Genomic DNA, 22,866 nt, shown 5'->3' on the forward strand with positions numbered 1-22,866 from the left:
ACATTGCACAACCTTTGCGAGGAACAAAATCTTGCGCAAGCTCCTCGTACAATTTACAAATATGGACCTTGACTCCTTTCTACATGAATTCCATCACCACTATTTGGTGTAAGTATCTTTATTAATCAAATTATTTATTAGTCATGCCAACGGAAAACTTGCAGGGTACTTGAGTGATTTTTTATGTGAGAAGATCATTGCATCCAAGTTTCTTGTTCATATATGTATATGTATACATATACATATATATACACATATATACATACACACACACATTTATATTTATGTGTATATACATATATACACATATATATGTATATATGTGTATATGTGTATGTGTATATACATATATGTACACACACACACAAGTCGAAACAAAACAAATCATGGAATATAAGCCTTGATGAGGTCGTTTTGTCACAATGCTCGAGGAGAATAGAAATCCTTGGGAGGATTGAAGACTTGGAAGCTTGAAGACCCTAGGAACATTCTTGAAATTTGATTGCTTGATTAATTCTTGATCATGATGCTTGCACTTAATAATCGATCTCCTAGCTATCAAAATGAGGAGAGATAGGGGGTTTCTATACATCTCACATCATTTTAGGGGTTAAAATTTAAGTAGGTTGATCACAGGGTTGGATCTCCCTCCAAAACCCTAATGTCAAGCTTCAAGTGAAATATATTAGGGTTTTGGAGGGAGATCAAAACAAAATAAATCATGAAATATAAGCCTTGGACGAGGTAGTTTTGCCACAATTTTACTCACAACCATTGGTGATATGTCCCATGAAGAACGAGACAAAATATGGTCTTGGTCCCTAAAAAATAGGGTAGATATGAGATTTCTAAGAGCACAAATCATTCCATGGTTGAGGCAAATCACGAAAGCCAAAAATAAGGATATAGGACCTAGATAATGAAATTAATTGTTTGACTAGGGGGGAAATATAACACACTTAGAAATAAGTATCAACTTCAAGTTTTTAATAGATTGAGTCAATACATGACTTATAATGTTAATTTAGAGGTCCAATAAGCATTAGGATGGTGTGGAATCAGTCCAAGAACCCATATATACTAAAATGGGGCTTAAATTAACACCTAATTAAGGATGCTGACTTTTTAGGACTACAAACAACAATAGAATTATGTGTATGTCAAAACTCTCATAGGGTGCTTGGAAGGACTTATTTGAATTGAATAATAAAATATTATTGCTTGTGTTAGGCACATCTAACAAGATTTTCCGCTACTCCTTACAAACAAAGAAGAACATTAAATGATCTATGAATGATTCATGTTCTTCATACATGATAATAAGCAACAATGCACAAAATAATTAAATGATCAAACCTCCATTCAAAACCAACCAAAATGAAAATGAAATCTTTAATATTATCTATCTCAACAATCCTTCATGGGCGGGTTTCAAATCCCCACATTGCACAACCTTTGCAAGGAACAAAATCTTGCGCAAGCTCCTCTCATACAATTTACAAATATGGACCTTGACTCCTTTCTACATGAATTCCATCACCACTATTTAGTGTAAGTATCTTTATTAATCAAATTATTTATTAGTCATGCCAATAGAAAATTTTCATGGTACTTGAGTGATTTTTTATGCGAGAAGATCATTGCATCCAAGTTTCTTGTTCATATATGTATATGTATACATATACATATATATACACATATATACATACACACACATTTATATTTATATGTGTACATACATACATACATACATACATACATACATACATACATACATACATACATACATACATACATACATACATACATACATACATACATATATATATATATATATATATATATATATATATATATATATATATATATATATATATATATATGCGTGTGCATGTGTGTGTATATGCATATGTGTGTGTGTGTGTGTGTATACATATATGTACACACACGCGTCAAAATAAAACAAATCATGGAATATAAGCCTTGGATGAGGTAGTTTTGTCACAATGCACAAGGAGAAGAGAAATCCTTGGGAGGTTGAAGACTTAGAAGCTTGAAGACCCTAGGAATGTTTTTGAAATTTGATTGCTTGATTAATTCTTGATCATGATGCTTGCACTTAATAATCGATCTCCTAGCTATCAAAAAGAGGAGAGATAGGGGGTTTCTATACATCTCACATCATTTTAGGGGTTAAAATTTAAGTAGGTTGATCACAGGGTTGGATCTCCCTCCAAAACCCTAATGTCAAGCTTCAAGTGAAATATATTAGGGTTTTGGAGGGAGATCCAACCCTATGATCAACCTCCTTAAATTTTAACCCCTAAAATGATGTGAGATGTATAGAAACCCCCTAGTCTCTCCTCATTTTGATAGCTAGGAGATCGATTATTAAGTGCAAGCATCATGATCAAGAATTAATCAAGCAATCAAAATTCAAGAACATTCCTAGGGTCTTCAAGCTTCTAAGTCTTCAATCCTCCCAAGGATTTCTCTTCTCCTCGAGCATTGTGACAAAACTACTTGATCCAAGGCTTATATTCCATGATTTGTTTTGTTTCGACATGTGTGTGTGTGTACATATATGTATATATATACACTTATAAATATCAAAACAAAATAAATCATGAAATATAAGCCTTGGACGAGGTAGTTTTGCCACTATTTTACTCACAACCATTGGTGACATGTCCCATGAAGAACGAGACAAAATATGGTCTTGGTCCCTGAAAAATAGGGTAGATATGAGAGTTCTAAGACCACAAATCATTCCATGGTTGAGGCAAATCAGGAAAGCCAGAAATAAGGATATAGGACCTAGATAATGAAATGAATTGTTTGATTGGGGGCATATAACACACTTAGAAATAAGGATCAACTTCAAGTTTTTAATAGATTGAGTCAATATATGACTTATAATGTTAATTTAGAGGTCCAATAAGCATTAGGATAGTGTGGAATTAGTCTGTGAACCCATATACACTAAAATGGGGCTTAAATGAACACCTAATTAAGGATGCTTACTTTTTAGGACTATAGACAACAATAGAATTATGTGTATGTCAAAACTCTCATAGGGTGCTTGGAAGGACTTATTTGAATTGAATAATAAAAAATTATTGCTTGTGTTAGGCACATCTAACAAGATTTTCCGCTACTCCTTACAAGCAAAGAAAAACATTAAATGATCGATGAATGATTCATGTTCTTCATATGTGATAATAAGCAACAATGCACAAAATGATTAAATGATCAAACCTCCATTCAAAACCAACCAAAATGAAAATTAAATCTTTAATATTATCTATCTCAACAATCCTTCATGGGTGGGTTTCAAATCCCCACATCGCACAACCTTTGTAAGGAACAAAATCTTGCGTGAGCTCCTCTCGTACAATTTACAAATATGGACCTTGACTCCTTTCTACATGAATTCCATCACCACTTTTTGGTGCCCTTGCCTACACAATTTTTGGCTAACATCAAGAATGGGGAAAGAAAGCCACTATGTGCGCCTATATAACCTCGACAAATGGATGTAAAATGTGGAGGCAAAAAACAAGGCACATGACCTATTCACCTAAATGGCTCAAACATGTGTGGTCTCTTGGTCTCTTCTCACTACAAGATTAATTAGAAGAATTGCGTTGAAGTGATCCATAGATTTGAAAAATTACACTTCTTCACCTCGTAGAACTTCAAATCTCTACATACATTGAAACTTCTCAATTCCGTGAAATTTTTGCCTTCTCACATTGTAGAATCTAGACCCAAAAAAAAAAACCAAAAAACCATTTGAAGTAATTTCTAGTAACATGCATTACTATTGGAAAAGGGTAATGTAAAAGCCAATATCGAAGTATGTAGAAATCTAATTGGCTGTTTCGTTTTGGTTTAATCATGGTTCAAGGGTTCCTCTCCTGAATAGTTCGCCGGAATTTAAAATAAAAATTTCCAAATCGTCTCCAAATTACATTTACAGCGAAATTTATTTTTACATCAATCAACATTAAGGGAGGGATATTCTTTTTTCGTCCCTTCCGGACCAGAACTTTCCGGACAATCTTTGATGTAATTTAGCAGCAGCTCGTATCAGTATTCTTTTCAGTCCTTTTTTTCTTTTAAAGCAGGTGGGAGGCGGTGTAATTTTTATTTTCCGCTCTCCGGGTTGGCATTGAGTTTGTAGGAGCAGGTATTTATTAATTTATTTCCGAATCAATATCAAGTCTTATGTATCTTTTACAATTCAATTGAATCTCTCTTGTTGCACTTGAAACTCGTAGCAGCGCAGCTGTGATAATTTTTTTTTGTCTTATATGCACTTTGAATTCCTAATCAGCTTTGGGGCTTAATTTCTCTATTTATAGACTTATTTTTTCTTCTTCTTCTCCGTGACCGAGGTTTCAGGATACCCAAAACCGATACATTTAAATAGTTGAAAGAAAAATCACATAAAATCGTTAGTCGCTTAATAGAAATGAGCCCTTAGGTTCAAAAAATAACTCATCTCACTTACAATTGAATCACCAGATTCAGAGAAAAATATAATTAATAAAAATGTATCCTACTTATCAATGTGACTAATCTCACAATGCGCTGCCAAGTTGAGTATCCCGCCAAACAAAGTTAGCTCTCATATGTTAACATCTCTCCCAGCAGAGCAACCCACCAAACAACTATAGGGGTCGCAAAAGACCATCACTGTCCATAAAAGGGTACCACATACAATACCATTTGAGGAGTGAGAAATACAGATGCCAATGAAGAGGTCTGTCTTGCTCTTGCCAAACCAATCATGAACAATGGCAACAACAGAGACCCCTTGTAACTTTGTATTTTTATATTTACCATGCCAACGACTTTGTCAAACGCAGAACTTTATTTAAGCTCGGGGTCATTTGAAAGTCAAGGCACGATTCTTAATAGCATGTTGTGATCACATACCGTGGCTGTGTCTGCAGAATGATCTCCCTGAGATTGACCATTCCCAGTTTACATTGTACTATGAGAAAGGGGGACGACTAAACAAGATTCAGCGAAATTCCTTGCTGGCCGCAGTGATAGGAACTAGGAAAAATTGGGGATTCTTCCTAGTCATTAACGCTAGAATTCAGATAGAAGATTTCCAGAAGGGATGTCTGCAGAGGCTAAAGATGAACCCTTTGTTAGTTGATTTAGTAAATAATTGTTTTTCTTAAAAAATTGTGGGAATGGGGATGATTATTTATTAATTAATTGATCTCTATAGAAACATCTAGAAATTAATTGGTTAGGGTTTGTTAGGGTGTTATAACCTCAGCCGTTGAGTGAGAATAAATCTAGGCTGTTGGTTTTCCAACGAGAGTAGTGTAGAAGGGGATCAATGGGCATTTGGAGAACACAAGGTATGAGAACCATTTGCAGTGATAGCAAATAAATTTGCAGCACTAACAAATAGTCTTGTAGTGTTAGCAAGGGTGCAATGATAGTACTAGGGATAGCAGTGGTGGAATATCAGTAGGAGAAATTGAGAGATTGTTGGAGCTCTATCAGTAAGAGGCAAACTGTTTATGTATCTCTTAATTGCTGAAGTTTAACATAATTCCTCATCTGTAGTAGTCGTTTTCCCTTTGGGATTTTTCCAGGGACAATTTGTCCAAAAGTATTGTGTTCCTTGTGTTGTGTAATCTTTTCATTTTTTATTTTTTAAAGTTGTAGTTGTGTTATTATTCAATATTTGCTTTTGAGTTGTCAAATAATATATATATGATAGTAGATTAATAATCAGTAACTGCAATAAAATTTTCACATCCTTCACGTCAAAGCTTGACTGGGAGCTATGGTTGTTCATAATCACAAGAGAGTTGACATATCGTGTTTTAATTGCAGTTTTGTTTTAGAAATAAATCAACACAGTGCGCTAAAAAATAATAAAGAAGTGTAGTCATGTAGTTACCACAGTCCATCAAGTTAGAATCTAGTATTTCTGGATTAGACTGTGTCATTTACATCATATTTCATGATCATACTTCATGATCCAGCATCAAGATGAAATCAAAAGCTAGAGGGCAAAGAAGATGATGAGAAATAAAGAAGTGGTCATCCAATCAAGAGAAGAGGCCACGAGAGTGACCCAAAGCAGTGATTACAACAGCATTTTAAAGAAATTAAGATCTACATTGCTAACTTAATTTGACAAATAGATTCTTCTTAGCGGTATCAAGAATATTCTTTAAATTTTCCCAAGTAGAAATGTTTGTGCTTTCTAGGGAAGTAGGGGATTCTAGATCATTTCACTCGTTTGCGATTCTCTCTGTTGTTTGATTTGTATTGTGGAAGCAATTGCAACTATGATAGGAAAGAAATCTATGTTTGGCAGCCACACATTCAATGAAAATGGAACTAAGCTGTAATGTCCCCTTTTCAGAAATATTACTATATTTTGACCTAGAATCACAATTTCAATTAAAATAAGAAATGTGATACAGTTAATCATAAGTTTACCAATTGCAATGTCTTTAGCGAGATAAATCATGGTTTAGGTCCTGCATTCATGTAAGTCAACATTTGAAAATCAATATTCTTAAGACCAGTTATTCCATAAGGGTAAGTGATTCAATATTATATAACTGCAGATATAATAAATTGCATTCATAATCATTCAAGTATATTTGCTTAATTTCCAAATCAGGAATTAGCTAGATACTTCACAAATTGCAATCTCAAGGATAGATATCTTTTGCATAGGTGCTAAATTGTTCACTCCATCCTTAAGTCCTTTTGGAGGCGCTTCATCCTCCTTGAATAAGCCTAGGAGCACTGATCACCCCCCTAGTCCACGAGTGCCCATCTCATGGTGGTGTGCTTGATAAGAGCATGCAACTACCTCCTTGACTATGCACGGTAGCACACATAAGCCTCCGGGACCTTGAGTGCTCCATCTTAGGGTGGCATGCTTGATAGAAGGTAGGTTAGTTCCTCACTTCTTGTGAACATGGAAGGGTGATTGACCTTCCTATTTTACAGCCACTCCTATCCAATTTAAAATAGATTAACTAAAGGAATGTATAATAATATATTTTCAATTGGAAATATCAGTAATCTAAAATTGTAAAATAGAACTCAAATTAGAGAATAATGCAATTGTATCAATTATCCCTATATATATTTCAGCAAAATGTAAATATTGTATTCATTTTCTTATAGTACATTTCCACACATAAACTTACTGATTTCAGGCTGTTAATATTAAATCCGATTCTGCTCTTCATTAGCTTATTTTCCCGTTTTCAGATCAAATGCTTATTTCCATTTGATGCTCCTCAAGTGAAGCTTTGTTGCCTTGCTTTTCATAAGGAGTCAAAATTTTAAATTATATTTTCAAACGAGGCAATCGTGAAAGTTTTAAATTTGTTCTCCCGCATGTTTTCTTAGCCTTGTCGATCAAACTGTTAACAATTCCATTGTTTTGATAGAATGTGCATTTAAAAAGCATGAGTATCCAGCTTTAAAATGTTCAGCTTTCCATTCAATTCTTGATGGTCTTATGATTTCAAAGGTTCCAGTTCATTTCCAGCTCCATCCACCACTTAGAATTTCCAAAATTGGAGCTTCTTGGTCAAAAGTTGTGTGGGTTTCAAGGTTTTGATCATAGTTTAAAAATTCGGCATTGGCAATATCTCGACTGACCCAATTTTTTTGAAAATATCGGAATTGGCAAAAACTTGGCAAAAAATTCGGCAATAAATCGACACTTTTATTGAACATTTGAAAATATACAATTTCTTAAAATATTCTTAAAATGCATACATACACATCAGATTTGTAGAACATATAATGATTTGAGATATCTATCATATATCAAGCAAAGTTCTAAGTTAAATAATAATTCATAGTAGCTAAAACTTAGTAGATTAACATAGAACTAGAATCATAAACTGGAAAACAAGTATACCATCAAAATATAAATAAGTTCAATACATATAGCAATCAAACTCCATGAAACTACAACTTCTGAATACATATTAAGTTCAAGTTTCAGTATCAATGAAAACTAAAAAGTAGCAATCATAAATTGCGTCTATGAGTAAAACTCAAAAAAGATCACTGCTGTTGGGTGAGTGGTGTTGAAGTAGTTGCCATAGCAACATCCTCAATAGGTGCCCTAGTAGGTGCCTCACGCTCCACAGAAGCCTCTGATGGATGACCAAGCTGAGGTTCCTCCTCACGTACTGCCACATCCACATCCCAGTCATCTGCCTCTATCTCAAACTCAGCTAGTTGCTCATCTGTCAATAAAGGTTCGCCCACATCTGCATTTGCACCCTCACCACCAGGATGAGAAATCCAATCTGCTAAATATGGATCAATGTCGTCCAAGTCTAGTGCTGCACATGAAGCTTGCCCTTTCACCTTCTTCTTGTGCAAGAGAAGGTTGTACTTCACATAAACCAAGTTATTTAGGTGCTTTTGAGTCAACCTATTACATTTCTTTGTATGTATGTTTTGAAAAGTACTCTAATTTCTCTCGCAGCCAGAAGCACTACAAGGCTGTCATAAAATTCGGATGGCAAGTTGTTGAAGGTTAGGCATTGTGGCACCATAATCTTCCTACCATAGATCTGCAAGGATTAAAAAACCATTTATGATGTGGTAAAATTTCCAATAAACTTCATGAGCAAAATAAATGGCATGATAAAACTAAACACATGTTCTTTTTTATCTGGCTGCAAGGTGTATCTCCTACAGTTGCAATCAGGAGAAGAAAACAATGGCCCCTCTTCCCCCTTGTAGCTCTACAACTCATCAAGTGTGAGGTCTCAGAGGTCTGTACAACAACCAATCTTCAAGTACACATGTCCAAGCCAATTTGAACCTCTACATCTGCTTTAAAAGTGTTGGAGAAATAGTATTTGGGTTTCAAGAAGTAGGCAGCTGCATGAATGTGTTGGTGGAGTTGTCGGTTCCACCTACGATCAATGATGTTCCATATGGGTTATATTTGTTCTCATTTGACCTATACAAGTGTTGAATGGCCTCTTTTGCGCTAACCCTAGCCTCATATAGAAACCCCATGGGGTTTTTGTCCCCATCCACAATTTGTAGAACCTTTACCAACGATTTTGACACCTAGACATAATAAAACATACAAAATCAGTCAATGAAAATATTTCAAAATTAGATACTAAATCATCAATTAAGGTTTGAAAACTTACTTTGAGGGTCTCCTCCATTAGCTTTTCAAAGCTACCATCAAACACAATCCTCACAATCTTCTCTGCTTCAGGCTTCCTGGCATAAGGACTTGCTAACCATTTCTTATCAAGAAACATGCGCTTGAGGAACAATGTCTCTGATATGCTTTGCAAGTTTAGAAAATTAGTAGCAATGACCCCTGCTCATACAAGATCCTTACCACTAGTGTGCTCTCTCATAAGACTCAAGACCCATGTATGATTGTAGATGTACTTCGCAATATTCCTTCCATCTTCAACCACCTTCTCCACCCAGCTCAGTTTCCCTTGATCCTCAAGAAGCAAGTCGAGACAATGGGCAGCACAAGGACTCCAAAATAATGTGGGATGTCTCTCCGTCAGAAGTCTACCAGTTGCCACATACGTAGCTGCATTATCAGTCACAATCTGGATGACATTAGCCACTCCCATTTCTATTACCACCTCATCCAACATGTTACACAAATTTTCTGCATTTTTTACTTGATCAAAGGCATCAACTGATTTCAGAATTACCAACTGTCCCTGTGAAGCAACTATAAAGTTGATGAGCATCCTATTCCTACCATCTGTCCACCCATCAAATAAAATAGTGCAACCTTTCTATTCCCAAACTTTTCTATGCCCTTCCACAAGCTGATGAATGTTTATTACCTTGTCCTCTAACAACGACCCACTCACCTCATAGGGAGTTGGGGGCTTGAACCCCTTACTAGACAAAGAAATGCAAGTTACCACATGATCCCAATATGTGGACTACATAAAGCATTGAAGGGAATATCATTCCGGATCCAAAATCTGTAATTGCCACCTTTGTCTTCTCATGCATCTCTTTGTTCCATGCAGTACTAGTAAGTTGGGTTGAGCACCAGGAGTGTTACATGGAACCTAAAACTCTGCTAAAGACCTACTCACACTTCTCGATCCTTGTATCTGAGGCCCAATAGAAGAAGAACTTTCTCCACCTGTTTGTGATCTTATAGAACTAAAAGTCCCCATTGGGGCTGCCATGGCCTTGAATATCCTCTTTTTTGTTGCCTTACTTTGTGCATATTTTTGAAGGCTTGTTAAAGCCTCTCTTGTAGCCTCTTCTGGACATTTGTCACACAGTGTAATATCATTGCATGGAATCTTTGCAAGATGATATTTCAATCGGCTTATGTCTGAAGTCATGCATTTAAGGCAATAGATACATTGGACATCTCCTTTGTTTGCTCCTGGGATACCATGTTTCCATAAAGGGTCCTTTGATCAGCCACCACTAGTCATCCTGTTTCAGTGACACACAGAAGTCCACTATACAAGAATGAAAAATCAAATATTAGGTAAGTTTGAGATCAAACATAATTTGTAACAATTTCTAAAATAGTATGAATCCAGAAAGCACAAATCACATTTAAATAATGAAACTAGAAAACACAAATCAGGTAGGATTCCCAAAATGCAGAGGTTAACAAAATAAATTGGAATGAGGTCTATTTAATAGGGATAAATCATGGATCTATTAAAATATATTAAGGATTAATTTATATAATTTTATAATTTTATAAATCTCTTAATAACTCAAAAATTAAAACACAGTAAAATGGCAAATGGTGTTATATATTTATAATTAATAGTTTTATAGCTATTAAAAATGAAAATGACGATATATAATAGGTATTAAATTATTAATAATTCTATGTTAGAATTAAATTTTAATAAATGACAGATTAATGATTTTACCATTTTAAACTTTTTTCACATATTTATAAATATCCTTATTTAAATTTAGATTTTATATTTTATCTTGCATCTATTAAATTTTTTAAAATTAAAAAGTCTACAATTTTTAATATTTAATATTTAGTAATTTAAATTTTTTTTTTTTGGATCGGTAAATGGCTGAAGCCTAGATTAATTTTTGTGATTTATTTTAATTAATTATTTTTATGTGTTAAGCAAATTCGAATCCAAGATCTCCCACATGAGAGGCTCACAAGTTACTGTTGTGTTGTAGGCTCTTGCCATTTAGTATTTTTAATTTATTAATTAATAATAATAAAATTTTAATTATATTTTAACCCAAAAAACCAAATTTTAAAACTTAAGTCTTATATTGTTAACATTTTAAAAAAAGCCCAAAATACTGTGTAAGTATATATATATATATATATAAATATTTATTATTGACAATGTAAATTAAAAATTTAGCTCACTTGCGGCTTCAATGTCTATTTTGTCCAGTCTGCAGTGCCAGCAATGTCTTTCGATTCTGTCCGGTTTGCTGTGCCCCTAACTCAGTTTATCTGACAATCTTCCAATCTGCAATGTCAGCGATGTTTGCAGATCACAAAATGCAAATCGTTGGTCCCTGACTCAGTTTATTTGTCTTGTAATTGCTACAAACATCATTCAGAAATCAGGATTCAAAACAATATGTTGTTGGGAGATGAGAAGGGGGTCGGCAGTAGAAGCAATGAATCAGTGATAATAAAGTGAAATAATCCTAAACGTTTGCATCGATCCAATGGACATTGGACTTTTCAACGATATTTTTGGCGATTATTTCATTTGAACAAGTTATTTCCGTGTATTTAACGCTGTGTTTTTTTGCTTTAATTCGTCGCTGAGTTTCCCCACAATATATTTGGCGGCCCCAATGTTTTGTGAGATATCGCGATTTCTGTGTTTTTTTTGAACTATGGTTTTCATAATTAAAAATTTTGAAAATCTCAACTTTTCAAGGTTAATGGTTCGGGGTGGAACTTTTTCTTAACAAAGAGATTAATTAAAAAGGCTAACAAAGTGAGGTTAACAAAGTTAATGATATAATATTTTCTTCAAAATCCTAACTTTTGAAAAGTTAGAAAGTTAAGGATTTCGAAAATCATAACCAATTCCAGACCTCAACTTCAAATAACTACCGCATGGCAACACATGTAAAATGTAGTTAACAAGGGTAGATTAAAGATTCAATGTACAGACCAAATTTCACAAATGGCTTCCAAAATCAATGAATCGGTGAAGTGCCAACAAGTTCTCTGTCACAGCTCCATTTGGGTTTAAAATAACGCAGGGTCATCTTCTTGAGAAATGAGGTTTAATTATCACAGTTCGGCACGAACTTCAGTTGGAGTAAAATGACATAGAAGGACTTTCTTTTAGTTTAAAGAAATGGGCTCTTGCAATTGTTGTGATTGAAGAATATGTATTAGATGGATTTGTTGAAAAGGCAAGCAAATGCAGTTAGTGAAAGTAATGCAAATACAAAACATGCACCTGTACCCCCTATTGGCTGTGCTAAAATGAGAGCTTCTTAACAATGTTGAACATCTATCAAGGCATGTAGAAGATCTTTGTCAAGTGTTTTTATCATAAATATCTTGGAGTTGGTGTACATGCATGTGAAATGCGGAACTGTAGACCAAACACGCAAGCTATTTGATGGATTGGCTCAAAGAAATGTGGTTTTATCTGTGTGTTATATCATTGGATGTGCACAAAATAGACTTAGAAACTTTGGATCCAATGTAATTGGAAGGCACAAACTTTTCTATCGTTACCCATACTCAATGCAATAGATTATGGACATCTATCAAAGCGCATATAAAACCTTGTTGAGTGTTGTAGTTGTAATGATTTTGTTGGGCATGCATGTAAAATGTGGAGAAACATGAACAATTATACAGAATGCGTCAGAAAGATGTCATCTTATGGGATACAACAATTGCAACAAATGTACATAATTGGGCTATTGAGAAAATGTTAGAAACCTTCAGGACAATTATGACTTTTATTAGATATTAAAGTTGGAGATGCGCTGGTAGATTTGCGAAAAAAATGTGTAATCATCAACTTTGCACATGATTTTTTTGACAAAATGCTGTAATTAGATAGCATTGTGAGGGAACGAAATGTGATTATAGCAGAGTCTACTCAAAATGGATTTGTTGAAGTGGCTTAGAAACTTCAAATTAAAAACAATAAAGTTGTAAAATGCTTTAGATGATATGCATGCAAGATGTGGAACTCAAATAATAAGCTAGATCTTTGATTATACGCCTCAAAGAAATGTCCACCAATGGAACACAATGATTTTCCCGATATGCACAAAATGGATTCAATGAATTGAATTTAGCATCTTTCAGCCAAAGCATTAAATTAGTGCCAAATAGGAATCTGAAAAGAATTTTCAATGTTGTAGTTGCTACTGCCCTGGATGGAAGATATAGGATCACATTTAACCGAGCTGAAGTATTTTACATAATGTCCCTAAAAGATGTCATCTCATGGATTAATTATTGAAGCTTGTGTAGAAAGGTCCAAGAATTACTTGTGTTGAATGCCTCAAATACATGCTAATCTTGTGGAATATGATAAATAGAGGCTCTGTAATATAGATTTGATTAAAATGCTTCAAAAACGTTCAAGTGAAAACTTGGGTTGCATATGGATATTCATAAGCACTATGTCTTGGGATACTTGACTCTTAGAAGGCAAATTCCACATTTTTGCCCATGCTAAGAGTATGCCCATGGCAGATGAAGAATGGATGAAGAATGTTAGAATTAGCTGGTAATAGAACTCACTAATAATCTTTAACATTGTTCATCTATTAAAGTGAAATTATTACAAGTATTGCAATGAAGTTCAATTGTTAGGGACAGGCACCAACTCCAATTCTCAACTATTCACTTCCAAAAATATCAAATATGAAGTTGGGGCACTTAGATATTGCAAATTTTTGTAAAACAATGAACAAGGAAGATAGGACACCATTGGTTCAATGGACAATATAAAGTGGATTAGCATGTGCAGTAGGTCATCCACTAGCAATTCAATGTTCGGAATTGGTTTTGGAATGTATGAAAGCATATAATTCATATATTAGGGAAATTGGGACGCCAATAGGCAATGCGGCGGCAAGGCTTGATCCTATTTCCATTTCTATCTCATTCAGGTTGCCGATCAAAGATGAATTTACAAACATCTCTAGGGAAAGTGCAAAAGCCTATTTTAATCAAAACAAGAAAAAGTTCCTAAACACCATAGCCAAGAGCTGATTGGATACACCAAAGAAAGGCCAATCACAGTTGCCGAAGATCCTTCGCAGGACACACCTTATTGAAGATATTTCAAAAATGGTAGTTCTTCTTAATAGGCTGATTGGGAACGGAAGTGCCCAATTTTTCTGAATTGAATGTTCTTATACATCAACACAATAAGCGCCGACAAACAATTCATTGATTGGGGAGAAGTTATCAGCAAGAGTGTTCGTAACCAGCTGACTCCAGCTGACTCAATTTGAGCTTAATTAGAGATTTCACATGTACTTATACCTCATGTATGCGGTCGGTGTGGCCCTGACTAATCCTCAAGGGGAATACAAGGAAACAACTCAAATATACAACTATTATACCTAGCTGCAATTAAAACAGAGTTTTGTGCATTTCTGTAGTGTAAATGATGCCTTCACAATGCTTACTGTTAGGGAATTACAGGGGAACATTGGGCTCCAAATATTTCATGAAGCTACTAATCTCATTCGTAAATATGGAAGCTATTTTATCCAGTTTTCTTGCTTCACTTATGTTTGAATTGGCGTTTTTCAGGAATGTCCACTCATGCTTCCTCGCTTTGTTGACAATAAGTTGGTACTCACAGAGGTTTGCAGGCAGATTGGTCAAGGAAATACAAAGTGCATAAATAAGAAGATTGATCTTACTCCTTTTCCTATTGGCTTAGGTTATTACAGCTGCAACTCTTCAACAGATGCACAAAATAATGAAAGGTCTATTGTGAAGCTGACTCTTTACTCTTATGAGAGTTGGTTCCCATTTGACAACAAAGGATATGTTAACAATAATTTGGAATTAGGGCTAGTATATCTTCACTTTCCATCTCTGGAGGATAGTTGGGAAGATTGTGAAGACGACTTTGAGGTAAGAAGGCAAAACTGGATAAGGTTCACAGTCCAACAAACTATTGATTTTAAAATGTGGTGGTAACAAGTGTACAAGAAGACGAATTGGATGTAGTTGACCATTTCTATTTTGAAAGAATGCAATTGTTAGAGTTGCCATTTATCAATTGGTCCTTATAGGAGTTGAAAAATTGAAAGGAGAGAACTTTCTATGTCATATAAATAACAAAAAGATAGCTACAAGGAAAAAATAGAGAAGACACAATCACTAGGCCGACAAGTAAAGGTAGCTCTTCCAAAAGCAATAATTTACAGGAAAGCACTTCTAGGACAACCACCTCTCATGCTTTGCCCATTTCTACCCCCAACTGAAACAAAATGCCCAAGGTGGGGGTGATGACGAATATCCCAACAAGGGATTAGATTTGGCTTCAACATGTAAGCTCAATGTTGTAACAAAAAAGAAGAGGTATAAGTCCAAAGAAAAGGCCTTGAATCCCATACAAGAAATGATAAATAAATCCCATGAAATGAACACTTTACTGTCATCATTTGTAGACCAAATGATTCATTCTATAACTTCCCCTACAGGCACTCCTTCCCCAAATGAAGTTAATGTGTCTCATGATATTCCAGTCCTATGAAATACAAATGATCAAATATCCTCACCAGTGGTTTTGAATGCTCCTGCAGTGATAGAAACATTTTCAACCTCTTGGCTGCATCAAAGTTTGGAACGGAAGAAAAAAGAGTCATACAGCTGGAAACATCAAACATTGATGTGGTAGCTGATTTAATGGATAGAGGTACCAAAATGAAGAAGGCTAAGGTGGATTCAAGGTTAGCTGTGAACCCGGTTACAGGCAACTTGTTTGTTGAAAGCCATGCAACCTATCACAAAAAACAATGTTGATGAATCTGATTTTAATATATCTCAAGTGGATTTAGGCCTGTTGACGCGTGAAGGCAAAGTTCATAATTTTCAGGTATCAACCGCAATTTTGGTTGAGCAATCAGATAAAGATCAAGTTCAAACTTTATCTTTATGCTTGCGTCTGTTGTGGGTGATTCATTTCCAGCTCTTGATTCTTCTTTTATGGAAGTGATTGCTGATCCCAAAAAGGTGTTTGATAAAAATACAATGAGTGGGTTAACCATATGAACAGACAAGTATTAGGTCTATTTAATGACATGAAAACAATGTATGCCAAAGCAAGTCAACTGGAACTAGAATGCTTGAATGAATTGGGAATTATCAAAGCGAAACAGTTGTTTTGGAAACAGACAGTTAATAATTTAAAGAAGATAAAAGGAATGGACAATGATATAGTGAAGTCCCTCAAACTATTTCCAACTGAAGAAGATGTATAGGTTGACATGTGGTTGGAAAATATTGAATGGAAGTGTACTAGCATGGACCAGCAAACAGGCGAGCAAGAGAAACTTCTCAATACTTGCAAGCGGCTCAAAATTAAGGCCTTGGGTGATCTACCAACTATTATCAAGGATATTCCGATTAATGAGTGATTCCAAGATCCAAAGGTGCCTGCTATTTTGAAGAGTGTGGAGTTGCAAATTAATTTAGAACTTAATGATAAGCAATGCTCAGGTGCAAATGCTATGATAAGCTTGAGTGTCCTTTTCATGGCTCTAGATTCCTACATCTATTTTTGCCCAGTCACAACAAGTAGTTGGATGAAGTTCACAAAAGTCACGACACATTCAAGCTGAAAATGAAAAGTGTGATGGTTATCAATAACAAATCCTTTGCTCAGGTAATCAAATTATTCAGGGCACATAAAGCAAGTTTACTGCAGTCACAGTTGTCACCGGCAGGTCAGATAGCAACTACTGGAGATGCCAGTGCAAGCTCCTGGAAAGTTAACTTATGTTTTTGTGCAGGTTGACCAAAGTTGCTGTTTTGGTTTTTGGTTATTGTTTATTATTTTTGTAAAGTGTCAACTTTGATCAAGTTTGGTTTTATGTAAAAAAGTTAGCTTTATTTGAGAAATACCATGAAGAGGTCATGTAAGTGGGCTTCTCAATACTTTACTAATTTTGGAGCAGCCATATTGTTGAAGAAGTATAGTTTCACTTAATGAATGCAAAAGTGATTTTGAAGGCGCTTTCAATCATTTTTGCTTATGCTTGTGTTATTTATATGTATTCATCGTATGAGAATATAGTATATTTCGGAATTTCTCTCCATTTTATGAAGGAAGATTGATGTTAAAATCTGATTTGTAAAATGAGCATCTTTCTTTAATATTTTTGAAATGTGCTAGTGATATAAAATCAGATTTTATTATTGGCTTTAAGTGCGTAGTTAGTCAGTGTCAATGATGGACATTTAAAAGTTCTTAGTTTGAATTCTTGAAAATTGTTTGTATATTCAATTTCAAGAATCTTTGTAATAAATCGATGCTTTAAATAAGTTTTAAATCCAAATAGTGAAAATCAGATCTTACAAGGGAGCTGCCCCTTTAAACACAGAGGAAGGTTCAATATCAAGGACCTATTCGATTGTTGAGAAGCAATTTGTCACATACATTCTATTGGGCAAAGATATATAATTCTAAAAGTGACAAATTTGTTTACCAACAAATTCTTGGCAACTCTACTAGTCATCAAACAAGAATGGTTAAATTAGTTGCCTGTAATGAATCAAGTTGGTGTTGCCAATGAGAACATATTTCTAGTACTCCAACTGAATCTTGGTTTTTAGGATACACTAGAAGATTTAATTTCAGATTTGAATCCCTTGGCTTGGAGGTGTAGAAAAGGTTCTCAACAGTATGATCAAGTCAACCACGTTCTTGAGGAGGAAGAAGGGCTTAGAGAGCTTTTTAGATGGGCACCCATTGGTCAGAACATTATCATGTTTGAAAGAATAGTTGCCATCCCACGAAGGAACATGCAGAATCTTGGACATATTCAAGACCAAGTGAATCAAAATCTTTAGCTTTCAAAACTGACTGAGAAGAGGTATACTAGAGGAGATAGACGCAAACGCCTTGTTGGCAAAGATTTTGAAGCTCTCCAAAGGCTTAGTTTCTCACCTCGCACCCCCACAATGAAGAAAAATAAATTCAAAACAACCAGTAGACCTTCTCTAAAAGCCATTGTTACTCCATCTCCAACATTTTAAGCCTTGATCCTTCGAAGAATTCTAGTTGCATGGAATTAAAATTTTCAGCCTATTGTTATGGCCACAATGACACAACCAACACCACAATCACCGGTTCTGTGGGGAGCCTCTATTGGTCCGTTGGCATTGAGCAACCAGTTGCATGATATGCCTGCTGGTTCGAGAAAAATCCTCCCTATGTTTGCAAGAGATGGCAAGTTTACAATTGATGATCACATCAGTGCATTCTTCATAGCAAGTGGAGTTCTTGGAATTCAGTTCGAGGATGTCTCAATTTGTCTCTTAATGAAGACTTTTACAGATGTTGCTATAGAATGGTTTGGACAACTGCTAGTTCGCTGAATTACTTTGTGGGCAATGTTGACATTTTTTGTCACCCTTTAGTCATTACAGATAACCAATAAGAGACACCTTTCATGGGCTAAGTTTTGTTTGTTGTCAGCACAAGAAGTGGCATGTTTTCAGCATATTCTCAGGTGCTTGAAAACATTTTGTGTTTTTTGCTTCAAAGGAGTTTGGCTTATTGTTAGGAAGATTTGCTTGCTCCTTCGATATTCATTGGCCGAAATTGCTGTTTGTTTTTTGACCTCTTCGCATGGTCGCAAGTGTATCTAAAGAGAGAAAATCTTGGTGCAACGGTGCAAAAGTTGAAACTTTTGTGTGTTTTCAACCTTTTCGCATGATTGCAAGTCTTTTGGAAGGAAGGGATTTCTTGGTGTGATGGTGCGCAGGCCGAAAATGTTGTGTTTTCGTGCTTGCGTTAATTTTTTCGTGGTGATTGTGATAAGTCTTGAGAGCTGAATATTTATTGCTAAGCCACATTTTTGGGCTTTTACATGTGACGCAAATGCTTTTCCTTCCTATGTTGCCATTGGAAAAGGGTATGGGCATGATTTTCTTGGAAGGCAGCTTTGAACTTCACTGTCGTAATTGAGCTATGCCTGATCTCTTTAAAAGACAACTTTGCACATATTTTGGTGGTTCTTCTTTGAGAGTTCTCTAGTTCTTTGTAGTAGCATTAATGCTTTGTATATGTGATTTCTTTATGCCTTGCAGTAATATAATTCTCCGCTTTTTACCTATTTTCACCCTTTTGTATTTTGTGCATGTTTTTTGCTTTATGCCAAATGTTTCTTTCTTATCTTTTGAAGCTAATATGCTGTAACTATTTTTCTATGAATGCTATATAAGTGAATATATCTTCCTTGTAGCATCTTATTAATTCTGATCTACATATGAGTCTTTAGGAAATAAAATAGAGTTGAGAATTGTGTATGTTTTGAGGGTTTTATTGATGTATAGTGCGGTCCTAGGAAGAGAGAGTAACCAAATTTCAATCTGGTGCATCACCTTTTCCATTTCAGTGTTTTATTTTTATGCAATCCTTCTCCCTTTTCCTCAAAAGTTGTAGTTTAGGTGCATTGTAATTCTAAGGAAGCCGATCTTCTCCAGAGATTCAACCTCAAAGTGCAAGTCCCACACTTGGAGGTTGTTTCCATGTTACACAAGGTTGCTTGAGGGTCATACCTCGAGCATGGGTGCAAACTTTTGTGTCGATACTTTTTGGCATGTCCAGTGGGACATGGATTCAAGTACTACACAAGTCCGTTGGTTAGCCAATTTGAGATCTATTCATTGAGAATTTGAGTGTTCTTTTCAGTAATTAGGCTTTGGAGGCATTCAATCAAACATGATGGTGACTGTAAGTGCATCTACCAGTTTCAAACAGACCAAGTTTTGGTATGAATAAATGATAATTGATTTTTTTCTATTTTTTCAGGATTTCTATGAAGTTGTTTGCTTAAATGCTTTAATATGGACCCCCTTCATAGAGATGCCTCCCATTTTCCCCCATATCAGGATATTTCTCCACCTTCCCCCTTATCTCTTTTATCTCAATCAAGGCTGCAACCTAGTGCTGCCCCGTATTTCCTTGCTCAATATACTATAGAGCCCTACAATGATACCAAGTCAAAGCTAGGAGAGCTCCATAATCGTATAGACAATCCGGGCCTTGAATTCACTAACTTATGAAAACTTTTTGAGTAAGCCCATGATCAATATGAGAATACATATAGTGGGGATTTATCCTTTGTTATACTTCTAATGACTAGTTGGTTCAAGGAGTTATATGAAGACATGGAACAGTGGAAGCTACCATGGGAGGAGTTACAACTTGTTGTTTGTGAGCCTTCACCTAGGGCAAAGGAGGACAAAAAGGTGGAGATAAAATAAAAGGAAGAGGAGCCAATCCTCTTATTTGAAGAGCTTTCGTCTCTTATGGAGGAAGAAGAAGAAAATGAGGTTGTTCCTATCCTTGAGGAACAAATATTGGCTTTTGAGCCTTTGCAAAAAATGGACGACTTATTGCAAGAAGAAGAAGAAAATCAGTTATTGCAACTGACAGTTCTCTGTGATATGGAGGATGAGGAGGACCCTAAGGATAGCTCTTCCCTTTAGGAAGAACATGTTGATATGCATGAGGTTGTTCCCCAACCAATGCATATTATTGCAGCTATGATAGAGGAGATTGATAATGAAGATGACCTTCTGGACGAGTTTGATGCCATTTTCTCTTCCATTAATATTGAGCCATCATCTCATATATGTGAAGAGCATGTTCTACAACAATAACAAGAGAGAGCACTACCAATTGTACCTTCAAAACCATCACTTTTAAACCAAAAAATGCTATCATTGTAGAGCACATCAATGTGGTCAAGGATGATTGCCTAGACCTAGTAACATCAAGAGGATGCCCAATAAGGCATCTAGCTCTGCAACAAATATGCTTGTTGCTCTCAATCATGCTTATTTCAAAGCATGAGGACAAAGATCACAAAGAGGAGCAATTTTGTCTTGCTCAAGATAACAATGTCGTAGTGTTGGAGAGCTTATTTTTTCTCAGCATTGGGAAGGTATTCCAAAGTGTAGTAGTATGTTTGTCACACTTGCTGCCTTGTCTAGCTGTCCACATGCATGAAAGAAACAATCAATTAGTAAGGAAGGGCAACTACTTCAACAAGCTAGTTAATGACTTTTTTTTGACTTCTCTATTTTTTGAAATTTTTTCCTATATAGTAGTTTAGATGTTTCCAACTTTCCAAGAAGTGCACAAACACAACTGTTTCCCTTTTGGAGATGGCAAATTTTGATGTTCTACTGGATTACAGAGTTGTAGTTTTTTTATGTTGTGATAGGGATATGCATCATGTTTTGATGCTAATTACTCTTTGCCCAATGGATTACTTCAAGGTCATTGATCATATGCATAGTAGACAAGCATCCCCCTTGAGCTACTAGAAATGTTGACATTTTTTGTCACACTTTAGCCTATTACAAATAATCAATTAGAGACATCTTTCATGTGCTAAATTTTGTTTGTTATCAAAACAGGAGGTGTTGCGTGTATTCAACATATTCTTAGGCACTTGAAAGCATTGTGTGTTTTTTGCTTTGAAGGAGTTTGGCTTATTGTAGGAAGACTTATTTGCTCCTTTGAATTTCGTAGGTCGAAATTGCAGTGTGTTTTCAACCTTTTCACGAGGTCGCAAGTGGATCCGAAGAGATAGCAAATCTTGGTGCGATGGTGTGAAAGTTGAAACTGTTGTGTGTTTTTCGACCTTTTGCATGATCACAGGTCATTTAGAAGGAAGGGATTTTTTTGGTGCGATGGTGTGTAGGCCGAAAATGTTGTGTTATTGCGATTGCATTAATTTTTTTTGGTGAGTGTGATAAGATCCGAGAACTAAACATTTATTGAGCTACATTTGTGGGCTTTTACATGCGACCCATGCTTTTCCTTCCTAATTGCCGCTTGCAGAGGGTATGGACATGATTTTCTTGAATGCAGGGACATTTATTGGCCCATTTCCTATCATTCCAAGGACCGGATTTGTATGAAATCAGATTTTATCTGATTTATTTTACTTGAGCTGTCTATTCCTCTTGTAGAGTTCCTTTATTTCTGGTTGTTTTCTGTCATTTCATGATCAAATGTACCTAGAATCAGATTTTATCTGATATTTTCTTGACTGCATATTTGTAACTTAACTCCAGTGTAGTTGGAGTTTGAACTTCACTACTGTAACTGAGTTATATCTGATCTCTCTAAAAGGCAACTTTGTACATATTTTGGCGGTTCTTCTCTGGGAGTTCTTTTCCAGTTCTTTGTAGTAGCATTTATGCTTTGTATATGTAATTTCTTTATGCCTTGCAGTAATAGAATTCTTTGTTTTTAACCTATTCTCACCATTTTGTATTTTGTGCATGTTAGTTCCCTTATGCCAAATATTTATTTCTAATCTTTTGAAGTTAATATGCTGTATCTATTTTTCTAATGAATGTTATATAAGTGAGTACATCTTCCTTGTAGCATGTCATTAGTTCTGATCTGCATGAGTCTTTAGGAAATAAAACAAAGTTGAGATTTGTGTATGTTTTGAGGGTTTGATTGATGTATAGTGCAGTCCTAGAAAGAGAGAGTAACCAAATTTTAATCTTGTGCATCACCTTTTCCTTTTCAACATTTTATTTTCCTGCAATCCTTCTCCCTTTTCCTCAAAAGTTGTAGTTTAGGTACATCCTGATTGTAAGGAAGC

General features: G+C 35.3%; 1 pseudogene across 1 annotated transcript in view; it reads left to right on the forward strand.

Moving 5' to 3' along the window:
• The first annotated feature begins 3,900 nt into the window (after positions 1-3,900).
• The window catches only part of LOC149533885 (prefoldin subunit 2 pseudogene), a 75,044-nt pseudogene continuing 56,078 nt past the window's right edge, over positions 3,901-22,866 (forward strand). Inside the window, exon 1 of the transcript XR_016357303.1 lies at positions 3,901-4,192. The product of XR_016357303.1 is annotated as a prefoldin subunit 2 pseudogene (transcript). The remainder of the gene's footprint in view (positions 4,193-22,866) is intronic.

This window comes from Cupressus sempervirens, chromosome 10, assembly GCF_028749045.1.
Source record: "Cupressus sempervirens isolate cs-2001-9-10 chromosome 10, ASM2874904v1, whole genome shotgun sequence".
Taxonomy (NCBI): domain Eukaryota; kingdom Viridiplantae; phylum Streptophyta; class Pinopsida; order Cupressales; family Cupressaceae; genus Cupressus; species Cupressus sempervirens.